The following is a 13,011-nucleotide window of genomic DNA, read 5'->3' on the forward strand; positions in this document are numbered from 1 at the left end:
TAAATGAGATGAAAAGACTTGCACGGCATGAACTGTAGTAGAAAGCTGTATTAGAACAGTTTTTGGACTGACGACATGACATCGCAAAAAATGAGATTTTATGTTGTTGACAAAAATAATAGTCTTTCGTCGCTGAAACTGACAGACAATGGTGATAATACGTTTTCTGTTTCAGTTGTAACCTCATTTTTGTCAAGTGTTTGAAGAACATAATATTTTGATGTCCAGTGGTGTTCTGCCGTTTTACGCTTCATACTACGTGACCACTGAGAAATAGTCACGATTTTTTACATGTGTTATTTTAAAAGTTTTTCTGTTTCTTTCGCAATTTTGCGTATTTTGTATTAGTATTTACATTCTGAGATAACAATTTTGTGAAGCTGTTGCTTCTTGAATTTATCACTTCACGCCTATAGGGCGCTAAGATGGGGTAACAGGTCTACGGATAGTGGAAACTATGTAGGTGTGCGCTCTGAAAAACAGTTTTTTTTATTGTGAATGATAATAATTCAATGTTTTTTCCCCTAGATATTCCGTAATTTTCATAAACAATATGGTCTGCTGGCGTATATAATAGAGTACGTATATGACATATTTGTATATAAGCAGGTATAGTGATCTAAATATTTGTCAAATTAACGCAAATTACATATTTTTTCTATTAAATATCCATACATTTATCACCCTCGTCCGCGATGCTTGGCTGAGTTGTTGACATCACTTCACTGTGGTTGGACACGACATTTCATTTGGTCCACGTCTCATCGAAATTTCGCGGTGAACCTGTGTGTACTTTAGACGTTTTTCCCACTATAATCATTCCGTGCCACGTATTTCAGCATTGGAGCACACTTCCAGTTGCAGCGCCATTTCATTCGCACACTATGGTGAACTTGTTACCGGCACCGCACCAGTACTGTGTCTGCAGGAACTTCGGAATGTGTATTCTCTCTTCTGAAAATACGTCACTTTTGTTGCGCAATGGTCTTAGCCTTAGTTGACATATGTAATTTACTTGGTGACGTCCTTACGTACTATCTTCGGAAACACTTGTTTTACCAAGAGTGAAGGAAATGTCACTACTGTGATAAGACATTATCTGGCGCATGTGCGTGGATGAAATAAAACAGTTTCGAGAAGAACCGATGGGATAGTGTTTTTGCAGAAAAAAAATATATTGAAAGCATGTTTTTTTTACATCAGCAAAAGTAAATTTACAGTCATGTATAAACAAAAGCAATGCTAAGGGCTTGTACATAATGGGGTTTACTCGTATACAGGGAGGTCCATTGATAGTGACCGGGCCAAATATCTCACGAAATAAGCGTCAAACGAAAAAACTACAAAGAACGAAACTCGTCTAGCTTGAAGGAGGAAACCACATGGTGCTATGGTTGGCCCGCTAGACAGCGCTGCCATAGGTCAAACGGATATCAACTGCGTTTTTTAAAATAGGAACCCCCCTTTTTTATTACACATTCGTGTAGTACGTAAAGAAATATGAATGTTTTAGTTGGACCACTTTCTTCGCTTTGTGATAGATGGCGCTGTAATAGTCGCGAACGTATAAGTACGTGGTATCACGTAACATTCCGCCAGTGCGGACGGTATTTGCTTCGTGAAACATTACCCTTGTTAAAACGGACCGTTTACCAATTGCGGAAAGGGTCGGTATCGTGTTGATGTATGGCAATTCTGATCAAAATGCCCAACGGGCGTGTGCTATGAACGCTGCTCGGTATCCTGGACGACATCATCCAAGTGTCCGGACCGTTCGCCGGATAGTTACATTATTTAAGGAAACAGGAAGTGTTCAGCCACATGTGAAACGTCAACCACGACCTGCAACAAATGATGATGCCCAAGTAGGTGTTTTTAACTGCTGTCGCGGCTAATCCGCACATCAGTAGCAGCCAAATTACGCGAGAATCGGGAATTTCAAAAATATCGGTGTTGAGAATGCTACATCAACATCGATTGCACCCGTACCTTATTTCTATGCACCTGGAATTGCATGGCAACGATTTTGAACATCGTGTACAAATGGTTCAAATGGCTCTGAGCACTATGGGACTCAACATCTTAGGTCATAAGTCCCCTACAACTTAGAACTACTTAAACCTAACTAACCTAAGGACATCACACACACCCATGCCCGAGGCAGGATTGGAACCTGCGACCGTAGCAGTCCCGCGGTTCCGGACTGCAGCGCCAGAACCGCTAGACCACCGCGGCCGGCAACATCGTGTACAGTTCTGCCACTGGACACAGGAGAAATCACGGGACGATGACAGATTTTTTGCACGCGCACTATTTAGCGACAAAGCGTCATTCACCAACAGCGGTAACGTAAACCGGCATAATATGCACTATTTGCCAACGGAAAATCCACGATCGCAGCGACGAGTGGAACATCAGTGACCTTGGCGGGTTAACTGTTGGTGCAGATGGTTGTCGTCTTGCAAACGTCCCCATCTGTTGACTCAGGGATAGAGACGTGGCTGCACGATCCGTTGCATCCATGCGGATAAGACGCCTGTCATCTCGACTGCTAGTGATACGAGGCCGTTGGGATCCAGCAAGGCGTTCCGTATTACCCTCCTGAACCCACCGATTCCATATTCTGCTAACAGTCATTAGACCTCGACCAACGCGAGCAGCAATGTCGCGATAGGATAAACCGCAATCGCGATAGGCTACAATCCGACCTTTATCAAAGTCGGAAACTTGATGGTACGCATTTCTCCTCCTTACACGAGGCATCACAACAACGTTTCACCAGGCAACGCCGGTCAACTGCTGTTTGTGTATGAGGAATCGGTTGGAAACTTTCCCCATGTCAGCACGTTGTAGGTGTCGCCACCGGCGCCAACCTTGTGTGAATGTTCCGAAAAGCTAATCATTTGCATATCACAGCACCTTCTTCCTGTCGGTTGAATTTCGCGTCTGTAGCACGTCATCTTCGTGGTGTAGCAATTTTAATGGTCAGTAGTGTATCATCACTTGGAGGTTTACAATGGAACTCAATACGGAGAGTGCTTTGCACTGTAGCAACAGGTTCATTCCTTGCAAACTGTAAAACACAAGAAGCTTTCTGTTTAAAACTCGCCATCTTTGCTAGTAGCACTTTCTAACGGAAGACACGGGAAACAGCGCATGCGCACTTGCTCAGGAACACAAATAAAACTGAGTTTCTCTTTCATTTGATGTGTTATTTATAATCGGAAGGTGAATGTCATAAATGTTACAAAACCTTAAAACCCAAATATTCATTTTGAAACACGTAAATTCTAACTCTTTGTTACAGGTATTGTCCTAACATTTAAACAGAAAGAGGGTGACACTCATTAATACCAAGAGGAAATTTCGTCCAAGTCGATGTGCATTTCGTTACGATCATCCAACGATGGAACTCTCCTGCACACAACAGAATCATACGTGAACAATCTCAAGGCACTGCTAATAAAACTTTTACGTATATTGACCGTCACAATATACATAAATGACCTTGTGGATGACATCAGAAGTTCACTGAGGCCTTTTGCGGATGATGCTGTGGTATATCGAGAGGTTGTAACAATGGAAATTTGCACTGAAATGCAGGAGGATCTGCAGCGAATTGACGCATGGTGCAGGGAATGGCAATTGAATCTCAATGTAGACAAGTGTAATATGCTGCGAATACATAGAAAGATAGATCCCCTATCATTTAGCTACAAAATAGCAGGTCAGCAACTGGAAGCTGCTAATTCCATAAATTATCTGGGTGAACGCATTAGGAGCGATTTAAAATGGAATGATCATATAAAGTGGATCGTTGGTAAAGCAGTTGCCAGACAGATTCATTGGAAGAATCCTAAGGAAATGCAAAGGAAGTAGGTTACAGTACGCTTGTTCGCCCACTGCTTGAATACTGCTCAGCAGTGTGGGATCCGTACCAGATAGGGTTGATAGATGAGATAGAGAAGATCCAACGGAGAGCAGCGTGCTTCGTTACAGGATCATTTAGTAATCGCGAAAGTGTTACGGAGATGATAGATAAACTCCAGTGGAAGACTCTGCAGGAGAGACGCTCAGCAGCTCGGTACGGGCTTTTATTGAAGTTTCGAGAACATACCTTCACCGAGGTGTCAAGCAGTATATTGCTCCCTCCTACGTATATCTCGCGAAGAGACCATGAGGATAAAATCAGAGAGATGAGAGCCCACACAGAAGCATACCGACAATCCTTCTTTCCACGCACAATACGGGACTGGAATAGAAGGGAGAACTGATAGAGATACTCAAGGTACCCTCCGCCACACACCGTCAGGTGGCTTGCGGAGTATGGGTGTAGATGTAGATGTATTAAAGGTTTATTATGCAGCTAGCAACCGCCGAGTTGAAAAAGGCTGAGAACCGCCGGCCCACAGTGTGACGGGCCTCGCAGAGCTGCCTTCAGCCCAGTGCGCATGCGCAGTCGAGGCCGTGCCTCCCGGCTAGCATAGCAGTGTCACGGCCGGCATACACGGCCCACAGACAGTGGCGGCGCCGTGTTGGTGCTTCAGGGTTATTGCTCGCTGTGATGGAAACTTTCCACAAGGACAAAAGCAAGAGCAATTCCGGCCATTTAGGGACTTGACACACTGCTGCTTGCAACAACGGTTACACTAACAGATATTTCAGCCAGGACAAAAAGAATTGAGGGTCACACATTTTTAACCACACGAAACTGTCAGAAAGAAAATTAGGAACTTAGTTGAGAGGCCATACTCATACAGGTCAGCGTACAGAGCATTACTTATGGGACAAGTTGTTAAGACAGGACCGGATGGAATTATCGCTTCCACGGATAGTCCCTGCTCCCCTCCTCCCCCCCCCCCCCCCCCCCCATTTCTCCTTCGGACTCCAGTGCAAAGAGCCATTTTGAACTGAAGCTGCAAGGGGACCAGTTGTCCTTCACAGAAACTCAAACGCCAGTATAAATTTGGATAGTGGAAGGAGAAGTTGATACTGACAAAAGTGTTGGAATTAGTGTTTGACAGAGTTTTGGAAGACAAAGGCGAATGGGCGGATAACATTCCTTCGGACTCCCTAAGAACAGTTGGGGCAAGTGTCAACCGAACGATTACCAAAGTTAGCGCGTCGGATCTGTTAGACAAGAAGCATGTCACCTAATATTTGCGAAGAACATCGACCACACATTTATGAGAATATGAAGGAAACATGCAACATAGATGACAACTAAAATGGAGGATCAGTTCGGCTTCAGGATAGGTGCAGGCTCCGTAGAAACTGGCCTGACACTCCACCTGGCAATACGGGCAAGACTTAAGAAATAGACGACATCTTAATTGAATTTGTCGACTTAACGTTCGACAATGTAAAAATTGTGAAAGATGTTTGAAATTGTCACAAGCTATACGAAAAACGGGTGATATGGTAATATGCAACAGGACAACAACCAAGAGGGAACAGTAAGAATGTAATACCAAATGACAAGTTCTCGGATTTAGAAGGGTGTAAAGCGGGGACGAAGTCTTTCTTCCCTACAGTTCAGTCTGTACATCGAGGATTCAGGGACGGAGATAAACAAAAGAAAGGTTTAAGGGAGCGATTAAAATCCAGGATCAAAGGATGCAAATGATTATGATCATTGACGACATTGCTATCCTCACGGAAACTGAAGAATAATCACAGAAATGTTGAATGGAATTATAATGAGTACAGAATTTGGATTGATAGCAAACCGTAGAAATACAACAGTAGCGAGGAGCAGCAGAAATGAGATTAGCAACGAACTTAACATCGAAATCCGGGCCCACAAAGTAGACGATGTGGAGATTATGCTATTGGGCAGCGAACTAGCAAATGAACGACGAGGAAAGGAGAATCTAGAACAAGGAGAGACAGCGTTCCGAGCTAAAAGAAGCCATCTAGCATCAAACGTTGACCTTAATTTGAGGAAGAATCTTCTGAGGATGCTTCGTTTGGAAGTGAACCACGGACTGCAGGGGAACCGAAAATAAAAGAAACGAAGCGCTTAAGTTGTGGTGTTACAAAACGATTTTGGAAATTGTCCTGCGATTGGCAGCGTTGTCCGATGAACACGATTGAGGCGTAGGCGATCTAGTGCAATCATTAGGAGACAGACTGCAGGCCTTTCATACGGAAAAGGGCCTGAACTTTGTTACCAATTCCTCTTTCTACCACACTACTGGCAACAGGGAAAGTTACTCGTAAATATTTTTGAAGAAATGATTTCGCCTTATGTGTTAAACGTATATAATCATGCCACAAAAAATGTGTTATGAGGCACTGAAGTGCTAAAGAAATAGCTAAGGAACGTGACATAACTAAAGTAAACTAAACTTACGCTCAGATGAACACCACTCATGTTTCCCGGCCCGGTTTAAGGCTTAAGGGTTCATAACTGGTTATTTATTAATTACGTTCGAATACATTATGGGAGTGACAGTGATCAATGTGTTACAAATATTTACTATTAAAAACAGTCTTGATCACGATTTATTTATTAAGGTGACCGGTTTCGACCACTACTGTGGTCATCTTCAGACCATTGAGTAGGAACCTCTTTCTGCTGGAGAATCACTAGTAGTGACTCTCCAGCAGAAAGAGGGCCGCCCGATGTGGCCGAGCGGTTCTAGGCGCTTCAGTCTGGAACCGCGCGATCGCTACGGTCGCAGGTTCGAATCCTGCCTCGGGCATGGATGTGTGTGATGTCCTTAGGTTAGTTAGGTTTAAGTAGTTCTAAGTTCTAGGGGACTGATGAACTCAGAAATTAAGTCCCATAGTGCTCAGAGCCATTTGAACCATTTTTGGGCAGAAAGAAGTTCCTACAGTAGTGGTCGAACCCGGTCACCTTAATAAATAAATCGTGACCAAGACTGTTTTTAATAGTAAATATGGTTATTTATTACAGTCACAGTCACAGTCTTAAATTTGAAACTGTTGCTGTATCGGTTAGTATACTTTATATCTATCCTTGTAATGTTATGGGTAATTAAAGGATTTTTTATCTATGTCGGTGCTGCTGCTAAAAAACCACAGTCACATGGATAAAGTAATCAGGAAATTACGATTTTGTGATGTGTTGACCTATTTACAGGGTGACAATTATTGAACTACATAAGAAAACATAATTAGTTACAAACTACAGCGTGGGCACACTATTCAACATGCAAACGTCACTACAGATATAGATTATAACATGTTCGATATGCCTGCCATCACTGGCGATGGGCTCTCCCCGTCGGAGGTTCGAGTCCTCCCTCGGGCATGGGTGTGTGTGTGTGTTTTCCTTAGTGTAAGTTATGAAACGTCCCCATTGAAGAATTATACATGACTGTCCTTAAACTGACACACAATATTTTTAGCGCAACACAATCTGACTTTCAATAATCCCTACAAAAGAATGGCCCTGACTAACATTAACCTATACCTTTCACAAATCACTTACCTCACAAAAATCTTCGTTACTCGAACTACTGCAATACAGCGAGCGCCACTACTGCCAGCTAAATAAAAGATTCAAACTACGGAAGGCACTAACTACTGATAGGTATAGTTAGCAAATGAAAGATTTTAATAAAGAACAAACAATGTATTTACCGTAATACTGTTGAAAAATCATAATATACATAGCAGTTCATGACATCCAGTCTTACAAATTTCAAAACTCCGCCATTTCTCTCCCCACATCCACCACTGCTGGCGGCTCACCTTCAACTGCGCAACGCTATGCGCTGTTCACATCCAGCTGCCGCTGCCCAACACTACAATGGGAGACAACAATGTAAACTAGCCACAGACTGCACACAGCACAGCCAGCGAGTTTCATACAGAGCGCTATGTAACGTTGCCAATAAGAAAACATAAACAGCCTACTTACAGTTAGTTTAAGTTAGGTTAAGTAGTGGGTAACCTTAGGGACCGATGACCTCAGCAGTTTGGTCCCATAAGATCTTATCACAAATTCCATTGGCGATGATGTGGGGCAGACGAATAGCGAAGTTCTGCATGACCCTCTGAAATGTTGGAACATCAATGCTGTTGATGACCTCCTGAATGGCTGTTTTCAGTTCAGCAATGGTTTTGGGGTTATTGCTGTACACCTTATCTTAAATACAGCCCCACAACAAGGAGTCGCATGTGCTCAGATCCGGAGAATATTGCGGCCAATCGAGGCCCACGCCTGTGGCCCAGGGTACCCCAGAGCCAGAATGCGGAAGTGCTCCTCCAGGACATCACACACTCTCCTGCTTCGCTGGGTTGAGCTCCGTCTTGCATGAACCATATACTGTCGAAATCAGGGTCACTTTAGATACTGGGGATGAAATCATCTTCCAAGACCTGCACGTACAGTTTGGTAGTCATCAAGGAATATGGCACCGATTATTCCGTGACTGGACATTGACACCACACAGTCATCTGTTGAGGGTGAAGAGAATTCTTGATTGCGAAATGCGGATTCTCAGTCCTCCAAATGCGCCAGTTTTACTTATTGATGAACCCATCCAAATGAATGAAGGCTTCGTCGCTAAAACAAACAACAATGAGCTTACTAATTCCCATCATGCCCCGCGGCCAACCGTGCACTTTGAACGTCCTAGCACAAGTCGTTCAGAAGTTATAACGATTTTATTTCATATAGTTCAATAACTGTCACCCTGTATGATTGTTAGAGACAGATATTGCCATAGGTGTCAAGTGTCAAACTTTGTATCATTAAATTAAACTTAGAAAAAGTATTTAGACGAATCATACTTTCTTGTAACCACAATTACGGGGTGGAATCAGCATCTAAACTTTACCACGAGCTACAACTTACCGTTACAGACTGATAAGTCGACTCTCTTTTGTCACACAATGCTCTTGTGGAGAAAAGCCCGGCGCAATGAAGCGGCTGTAGATCAGCTGCTAGAATAGCGCAGGTAATAGTGTACCATACAGCCAACCCTCCAGAGGCATCTTGATTTCGAACTTTACAATGACATGTGAGAATGGGACATCAACTGTCTGCTGACAACTGAAGTAAGATGGTATATAGAGAGAAGACTACAGTACACGAACATGTGGCAGCAAAGTGGATCGAATTTCATATCCAGTTCTCAATGGAGTACGCCAGGCGTGCATTGAACGTCGACGGCATGTACTATCATACCTCCAAAAAGGAAGCTGCCGAGCCATAGTTATATCTGAAGGCCAGCCTAAGACGTGTTCAGGGTGCGGCAAGGATCGTCACCTGCGTTCCGAGTGCCTCTAACGTAGGATTGCAAAACTTCCACAGGACTTGGCACATCTATCGACGCCGACAATCCTCCCAGTAACTTATGCGGCGGTGCTCACGACATATCCATCTGTCCAAACGGAACAGACTACGTTGGAGTACCAGATCCACCCTCTGCAGACCGACACTGGGGTGATCAGTCAGACTAGCCAGTGGCAGAACTCCGGCCACTGCCATCAATACCACCGGATGCTGCAGGCACCGCAGACAGCATAATGGAAATTGATGCAGTTATCGTACCAACTGGGGCCTTTGTGGTGGCGAGGCGTAAGTCAATGCCATCGTCGAACACAGAAGGCCACAAGCGAAAACAGCTTTCCCCGAAACGCCGAGAGTGTCGCTGGAGGACTGTGTCAGAACAAGGCTGCTCCCGCTCTTAGGAGGAAGAAGAACTACTCCTGCAGGTCGCCAACCATCAGGCCGACACCATTTCAGTTGGCTCCACCCCTTTCGAACGGATGGCGGGGCGGGAGAGGTCCGTCTGCCAGTCGTCTGCGGCGAACAGTGATCACAGGAAGGTTCCAGTGCAGGCTGCGAAGCCGCTCGGTACCTCCCTGTCAACCCCCACGACCTTATGGAACATGAACAGACTTCCGCGTCCACATCGTGAGCTGAGGACGTCGAGACTGTGCAGGACCCACATCCAGGGTCCGCTGAGGTTTGAACAACACCGGGAGGGCCGCGGTCGGTGGGGTATGACGTCACTCGCGACGTCCACTTCTCTCCACAATCACCACGTATAACACTATCCAACCACCGCCCGCGTGACCGCTACGGTCGCAGGTTCGAATCCTGCCTCGGGCATGGGTGTGTGTGATGTCCTTAGGTTAGTTAGGTTTAAGTAGTTCTAAGTTCTAGGGGACTGATGACCTTAGAAGTTAAGTCCCATAGTGCTCAGAGCCATTTGAAACAACCACCGCACCGTCAGGCTTACCGCCTGGCCACGATGAATATCAACTTAGTTAGCTCTCCTGCTATGATCCAACTTCTGAAGGAAGCAATACGACCCACAGGAATCGACTTTGCATTTCTGCGAGAGGCGCGAACGCCTGGTGGTCCCACAGACACCAGCGTGACGATTTTAGTGCGTGGCGTTATCGTCGTGACAGCACCAGATCCTACTCTGCTGACATTCCTCCCCCCCCCTCCTCCACCCCCTTTTTTTCCTAGGACGGTATGAACACAACGTCATCGCTGGCGATATTAATTGCACCGTTCCTCGCAAGGACCAAATTCTGCACTACACACCTTTTCCGAAACTGGATACGTTGAGTGATGATCTTCACTAGTCCAATACGCGGGAAAAGAGGGAAAGATACTAGCGACATCTCTGGACACACCCATGTTACCAACAATTCAGCGAGACAACTGGATCACTTATAAGTGTCGCAAGATCTTATTCAGGGAGTGGTGGACGCCGAACGATGGCCTTCTGATCACATTGGCTGTATCTTCAGAGTAACGGCCTTTGGAAGGTGAATGTGACACGCCTTCAGGACCCGACTGCCATTGCCAAGCTGTAGCAATGTGGACCATCTCTGGACGACGTCACTCCTGATAATACTCGACTTTGGTATGGTGACTTCTCTGTGCCAAACCGGCAGTCTGCATAACATTTATGCAGGTTAGCAAGGATGTGGCTGCATGGAACCAGTAGACCACGAACCCTTACTGTGTGTCACTCAGGGACCTCGACGCTCTACCCCCATCGCCTGACACACAGAGAGAAAGCCATCCAACCAAGGCTCACATATTATCGTCGATGAAGTGTCTCTTAGAAGGCGCTGTAGTCCACTTGCGACGACTCTACCGAACGACTGGACAGGTCCTCATCGTGCAACACATTGTGGCTGACAAGCACCGACATCGCCGACAGTCACACGCCTTACGACGCAGAAAGGTCGCTCCTATACGACCCAAGCAACCATAGTAACAGCCATGGAGGATCATTTTCGTTATTCTTACCCGGAAAGTGCCGTAGATGACGAGGCCACTGCGGAAGCGTTACAACAGGTGACATGCACTATCGACAGGCACCAGCGACGGCATGAATGGAGGGAATCTCGTCTGAGGGGGCGGGGACGCCTAGGAGAAAAGTGCAGTTAATAAGCCACAAGGACCCGATGGATTACCAGTCGAGTTATACCGGATCTTCCGTGACATCACGATGCCGAGCTGGGTTACAATGTCTCGAGAACTCACGTACCCAGACTGTACAGCACCGCCTGCCTTCGTCGAAGGACTTCTCTTATTTGTACAAAAGTCAGTGGGAGGGGAATCGGTCAGTGACTATCGGCCACTTACAACAAGGCTACAAGTTTTCCGCCAGGCTTTTGTCAGATCGCATTAAGAAGACTTTGGCAATGATTCTGGCCCGCAACAGCCGTCGCAGGAAACAGCCACTGGCGACTGCCTTCGACAGAGTGCATCGTATCTATCATAACTTGTCCTACAGATGATGGTCGTATGGGATTTCCCCCCACCCTCCCCAGGCTCATATAGACGCCTTGCGGCTCCTTTTTGCAGCAGTCTGCTCTCAGATTCAGGTCAACGGACGAAAGGTGGGACCAAAGGCCATCAAGAGGTCTCTGCGCAAAGATTCCCCTCTTTCTACCTACCTTTATGCAATCGCGCTCGAGACACTCCTCGGGGGCCTCAACCACAGGCTGTCGGGCATCACTTTGCGGGAAATCACCTTCTGCTTCAGGACATACGCCGACGACCTGCTATTGCTAGTTCGTTCCGCCGATGAAGTCCGCAGCGTACTAAACTGAATCAAGCGACAGGAACAGACTGCAGGCAGTCTTCTGAACATCAACAAGTTGGCGGAGCTGGATGTCGGTCACGGTACCAGGCCGGGCGCTGTCGGTCCCTTCCGCCATTTACCTAACTGAGATATTTGAGAGTCACGTTTACGATTGATGTGAGCGGAACGGCCGTGACAATTTAACACCGGTTACTACAGATTTTACGAGTGATGGTGCACCAGATCCTGCTCTGGGATTTGAACCAGCTGCAATGTGTGGAATACCTGAACCTCTACGTAGCATCACACGCACAGGTCCTCCCCCTTCCGGCGGCGATAAATCGTAGACTTCGGGCGGTCTTCGGTTATTTCCTATCCACTGGACATATATTCAAAGTACGACACTCTCATTCTCCCCTTACGCTGGGACTGGTTAACGTACGAACACAGGTAACTACCCTTTATATGAGCAATATGTGGAAATGATGGACCAGTCAACACGTCTCCCTCACGGGTAGTCTATTGTGGGTCCTGATGCGGGTCTCTCACTGTCCAATGGTCCGGTGGTTAGGTCGCGTCACAACTCTCTGGAAGACAGCGATGTGGCCTCGGATCTCCGCGCAACGCTGACGAAAGATCTTTATACCACCCTCCGTGGGCAGTTCCACGTAACGTGGTAGAAATAAAATATTTAACTGTCAATTGGTCACGAGTGTGGAAAACACCACTTTCTTGCAACCACCGTGCGTGCGACGTGGTATCAAGTCACCAACCAAAAATATGTCACGAGACACCGACTCTACATAATCGGCTTAACGAACTCCCTAGATTGCTCCGACTGTCGCCTCCTGGACACCGATGAATATCGCTTCACGTGCGTGTCGTCGTCCGGCGTTTGATGACTGACACAGAAGTTCTTAGCTTGTTACCTCCGTGTCACACCAGACGTTGTTTGTGGTGTCACCGCCAGACACCA

Source organism: Schistocerca serialis, chromosome 8 (genome assembly GCF_023864345.2).
Source record: "Schistocerca serialis cubense isolate TAMUIC-IGC-003099 chromosome 8, iqSchSeri2.2, whole genome shotgun sequence".
NCBI lineage: Eukaryota > Metazoa > Arthropoda > Insecta > Orthoptera > Acrididae > Schistocerca > Schistocerca serialis.